The following is a 6,024-nucleotide window of genomic DNA, read 5'->3' as shown; positions in this document are numbered from 1 at the left end:
GCTTATCCACGACCATCGTCTTGACCTCATTATTAGCATTTACATATTTTAGACACTGATGAAGGGTAGAAGGGACTATAACATTACCGTGGATCCAAGGCCGACCCAGTAGTAAGTTATAAGAAGTCTCTGCGTTGATCACATAGCACGTGACTTCGGACTTTAAGTCTCTAAGCTGACACCTCACTCGAATTTTACCCAATGGCCTTGACCCACTAATGTTGAATTCATAGATAACTGTGCCTATAGATATTAAATTACTAGTAGAAATTTCGAGATGATACATTAATCGAAGTGGCATGATGCTAACAATGGAACCCGGATCAACCTGGATCCGGTTGACCACGCTGGAACCGGTGTATCCGGTAAAGTATAAAGGTTGGCCATATTTTAAATTCTTCATTTTTATATCCTCCTTTGTGAAAGTTATGCACAGGAACTACCTGGCCATAAGGTTGCAGTACTCAACTGGCGGCTCTAGCCCTTCGGGGGCTGGCTTGATTCGAGTCAGGAAAACTTCAGAATCGGCCAGAGCTTCTTGTAAAGCCTCCCGGGTGTCCTTTGAAAGATGCAATAACTCGTATAGAGTTATTCTCGCTGGGATGTTAGCTAACTAGTTCATTACATCGAAGCAATGTGGAGCGCTCGAGTTGTTTAGTTTGTCTTTCCTAATCGGGTGATTGAAACGAGACTGCTTCGGGTTTTGAACCTCCTGGTGCTGGGGATCCTTTCCCTTTTGCTTCGCCGTCGTTTGTTGTTGTTATTTTTCATTAGGTGAAGGGAAGTTGTAATCACCCCCAGCTCAGCTAAAGTATTAGGAGTAGAAGTCTTAACCACCCTCTGTTCAGCTAGTTGATCAAGAGCGCTCGGGTAGTTAAAGTGATATTCATTCCCACTTCTGGTGGTGAAGGCTGGTTCTCCATCAGTGACAAAGGATTCAAGCTCATCTTTAGGGAATATGAAAGTAGGGACGCTTTCATTATTTTCTTCTAGAACTGCTGAGGCTCCATAGCAAGATTTTCCTTTTCCTTTCAACTTCTTTTGGGACGAGGATCCCGCCCACTATTCATCCTCAAGAAAATTGGGTTGGACCCAGAGAATTTTGCCATTAGGGCCTTTATGAGGGACAAGTCCTTTCTTGCTCTGTCCGTGAGGATCTTCATTGATAGTTCTCATCCCGACCGTTGACACGGACTCCAACTGAAACCAAGATAGGGGAACGAAACCGAAACTGACAGAAACAGCGTTCGTGCCCACATTCTTTTCTTTAGGCTATTATGGAGTAATAATCCCCACGTCGATCAATGTCTGGATTTTGTTTTTAAGGGCATAGCATGCCTTGGTGTGATGGTGAACCACCCTATAGAATGCACAGTATTTCGGATCGGTTGTCTGCTTGGCCCCTTCATGGTCGGTGATTGGAGGCAATTTAATCTTGTTATTCTTCAATAGATACTTAAAAATAGTGGGAATCTCATCTTCCTTAAAGGAATAAACCTTTAAGAATTTTGGCTCAGAAACTTTCTATTGCCTTGGAGGTCATTGTTGCCATTGAGACGATTGCTATTTTGGCGCATGTTGTTGTGGTTGCACTTGAAATGTCTGATTTGCATCCACTGTATTTACCTGCGTCTTCCCTTTACCATGTGGATTAAAGTTCTGCTTCAGTACATTAGCTGTTGGTTGACCTCTTTCAGCCTTTTTCCTCTTAATGAAACGTTCGGCCAATTCCCCGCACACCTTCAATTCTTTCCACATATTGGGTGGCGCTACGCCCATAGCTTCCAGCACATCTAGGGAAAGGTTGTTGTGACATGTTTGGAGGATGAATTCCTCTGTAACCAGATCTGTACAGTTCATTGCTTTGTTTCAGAACGCTTGACAAAGTTCTCGACCAATTCCCTATCCTTTTATTTTTCATCAAAGAGTGTACCGATTGATACTTTGGTATCATCATCGAAGAAATTGGTGAGAAACATGCTTTCCGTATCATCCTAACTATTAATACTTCCCGGCTTGAGACAACAATACTAGTCAAAGGCTGCCCTACGAAGAGTGCTAATAAATGACCGGACCGTTAACGGTTCGTTGCCAGAAATTGTACCTAAGTGAGACTTGAAATAAATCAAGTGTTGAGTAGGGGAGCCTTTTCCATCAAACGGTGTGAAGTTAATCAAGCTAAACTTCGCCAGATATGGAATTGACTCCCACTCTCTCAGGTATGGGCATGGGATACCAGTTCTCTTCACCTCTTGAGTGGACATCAATGCGTTGATTTTACTCTTGAGATCTTTTATTTTCTTATCTACACTGGTGTTTTTTGTTGGGCAATTTCGGGGAGGAACAGTGGCACCACCCCCTGCATTATTGTCATTGACGGGACCACCCCCAGCACTTTGATTTGCAGGAGGGTTATCGGTATCGATATTTTCCTCCACTTCCGAATCGCTATCAACCTGATTATGACGACTAGATTCACCGACTTGATTTTGACAGTGCATGCATTTGCTAGTCATGCATTTCTCTGATTCGTTGTATTGTCATTTCCATATCGAATTTAAAATTTTCTTTCTACTTAGCTAAAGTGTCATCGAGAATTTTAGCCATTTGTTCGGTGTTAATCATAAGCTCTTCACGCGATTGTCCGGTGCTAGAAACCGTGTCGTGAGAAGCAACGATATAATTAACATCTGACATTTTATCATCTGAGGATAACCCTCTCTACATCCTCTGATAAGTTCTCTTCCTGATGGTTCCATCTCGCAGTCGAGTTATTCGCTGGGATACTTCAAGACGGCTCAAGACTATAAAGCCGTGGTGATTTTCCTTTATCGACCATATTGATAGTGACCTCTGGGATTTTGTCACCTTGAGTGGCCGACCTTTGCTTGCGGAAGCGTCTTGGCTTGGGCTTCAGTGCTTCGCTAGAAATCCTTTCAAATATCAAGACCCTCTGTTGAGCGATCCTGGGGCAGCTACATTCTTATAATACCGTCCTGATAAGCTTGGCACATGGATAATGGGAGTCCACTTCTTGAGTATTCCTCTTTTGAGATTTATTTGTACCCCCAGTCTAGTAGTACAACTTGTCGGCATGATTTCCAAAGTAACCTGCCATATGGTTGTAGGCGTATAAAATTGCCTATAGGTCCCTTAGCACAGCTCGACGCCGATTTAACAAACGGACCACCAGGCGACGTATCCAAACAAGACCGCCAACGCTGAAGCCAAGCTATACGCAACGGAGCAGGTTAACGAGGCGACAAATCGCACCCAAGCATTGGAATGCATCCACTCGCACGCGGAATCAAACCAATGTTTAGGTGAATCACCGAGTCATCTAAACAAGAGCGAACTCGGATGAATCACGATCAAATCAACATCAATTCCGGACTCAAATTCAGAAGTTGGTTTACTGCCATATCAGGAACCCAACTCACTGCCATATCTGGAATCAAGTCAACAAGTCGTTGCCAAGTCAATCAACCACACAAGAGAACCAGAACCGGAAACAAAGGACGAAACGGACAAACACCCGGGGACTCGGCCGAAACCGAACCACCCCAGGGTGGCTCGGCCCAAGCCGAGCCACCCTGAGGTGGCTCGGTGGCCGAGCCACCCCAGGGTGGCTCGGCCAAGGCCGAGCCACCCTGAGGTGGCTCGGCCAAAGCCGAGCCACCCCAGGGTGGCTCGGCCAAGGCCGAGCCACCCTGAGGTGGCTCGGCCAAGGCCGAGCCACCCATGGGTGGCTAGGCTCAGAACTGTGCGCGGGCACAGTTCTGAGTGCCTATAAATAGGCCTTGTGCTCATTTGTTTCAGAGTTGGAAAATTTGGAGAGAGGCGAAGCCCTGCTGGATTGAAGACTCAGATCTAAAAAAAAGGATCACAACTTTGAAGGCTTGGAGACTTGGACTTTCAGATCCGGTGCTCGGCGATCACCACCGCCAAATAAGGCAGGAGTTCGAGAGGATTGGATTTGAGATCTACACGATCACACTCCGGATCTAAGCTTGGTTCTTAGATCCCGAGATTCGAGCGGTTGTTTCCTTGGTGAAACAATCCCTCCCGGCTATTATTCCCTTGGTGGAATATTACCCGTCATATCGTGTAGATCCGACCGGATCGAGATCACGCGGTGGTCCACGGCAAATAACCCCGGCGCAGGCAAAGAACCCACACAAAGCGAGTGACCGCAAAACAGGAGCTCGCGATTCGTTCGACACAAAAGGAAAAAATTGTAATCTTTACTTTGTTTTCTTTGATTATTCATTGTAACCGGATCTTATAAAAAGACCGGATCTTTGTAACGCATAAAGTTGTTAACTGAGATAGCAATGATATCAACAATAAAGAAAGCTACGATTTTTCCCGCGAACAATGGTGGCACGATTTCCTAAGTATAACATTATCATTGTCAGACGAATATGTTTCCATATGGGGAGATATCGCCTTGTTGGCCTCTTCAAGAGTCACACGTTTGAAGCCAAGCCTTCGTGAGCGTGGGAACTCAACTGGATCTTTGACCTCGACGCGTAATCCAAGGCGATCTGTTACAAGAACTCTCCCTTTATAGGAATTTTTCAACTGGTCAAAAGGTTGTGTGTGACCCCCAGTGTGATAAGTCGCTCAGGGTTCATTCATTGTGTCCAAATGTTCTTTAACTGGAGATTTGCCTAGGTCTATGTGCAAAGGACCAAGGCGATCTGTGATAGTCACCTTGCATCGGGATAAATCCACACTGCTAGGAGATTTCATTGGAGGTGTGGGATCAACCGAAATACAAATAGCAGCCGATGAGGACCTAGAAAGGGTTGTAGATTTCTAGACGGGTGCTAGCCGAGTTGAATGGGCTAGGCTTTGGCATGGGCTAGCTTAGGGTGACTTGACATTTATCTGCATTGCTGATTTGGATTTTGGCCTCCATACTTGGCGCAGTCTTAGTAGTTTTTTGACCACCTCTTCTTTCTGTAATCTTTGGGCCTCCTACACAAGACCTCGCGCACAAGCAAGTAGTGCACGACGCTTTTGAATGCATTCCTCGAGGGTCGAGCGAGTCCGTTTGACGTGGATCCATTCACTTGTCGCCGACTTGGAGGAAAAATCACTTACTTGCTATTGTGACGCTTGGTGTCTTCTAAATATTAGATCCTCTACATAGCGGATCCCATCAATTGGTTCCAACGTCTTGGCAAATTGCCGCATGAGGCACTAGCGTTACCTTTGCCATGCTCTCCTTGATAAAGTTGGCACGCCTTCGACAGTAACCCCCTTGAGCAAGGAGGATTCCATATCTTCACATCTGACCTCACTGGACACCCGAGGTGAGTTAAGAGGTGCGACTACAGCAGCTATAACACTGAGATTGCTCTCTTGGGGCTTCAAGTCCGAAGACTAGTGGATTTTCCTAGATGAGGAAGCTTTCCTGCTCTTGCGAGGAGACAAAGATCTGGACGAAGAAGACAAGTACTCCTCATACTTAGCCTGGTCGAACTCATATTCAACCTTCGTGTTCACCGGAATCACAATCCTTGGCTGTGACACGATGGTCTCGGTAGCGAGAACGTTGGCTCTCATAGTAGTCGCCAGCGTGTTTTGGTCAGAAATTCCTTTTTTCATTGTCATTGAACCTGTTACAATCGTTTATTGATTACAAGCCTAAAAAAATAAAAACGTTGATCTTTTTATATGATCTTCTTACACAATGAAAAAACTAAAGATTACAACTTCTTCAAAACTACACACAATAGCCATTTATCGCCTGTTGTTTACACGGGATCTTTGCCTGTGCTGGAGACGTTGATATCCTTGGACCACCGCAAATCAAATCCGGTGAAACTAACAGGAGTATTGATTCTCTTGTTTCACGGAGGAAACAATTGCAGAAGTGATAATCTTGACCAAGTGAGACTATGACTCTTCTCAGATCAAAACCAAGTTTAATCCAGAGGAATGGGGAAATCGGGCTTCAGATCCTTCGAACTATACCTTCTTTATGACGGAGTTCGCCAAAATCTACTAGCCTCT

Source organism: Asparagus officinalis, chromosome 8 (assembly GCF_001876935.1).
Source record: "Asparagus officinalis chromosome 8, Aspof.V1, whole genome shotgun sequence".
Taxonomy (NCBI): Eukaryota; Viridiplantae; Streptophyta; class Magnoliopsida; order Asparagales; family Asparagaceae; genus Asparagus; species Asparagus officinalis.
Note: the sequence above shows the minus strand (reverse complement) of the source record.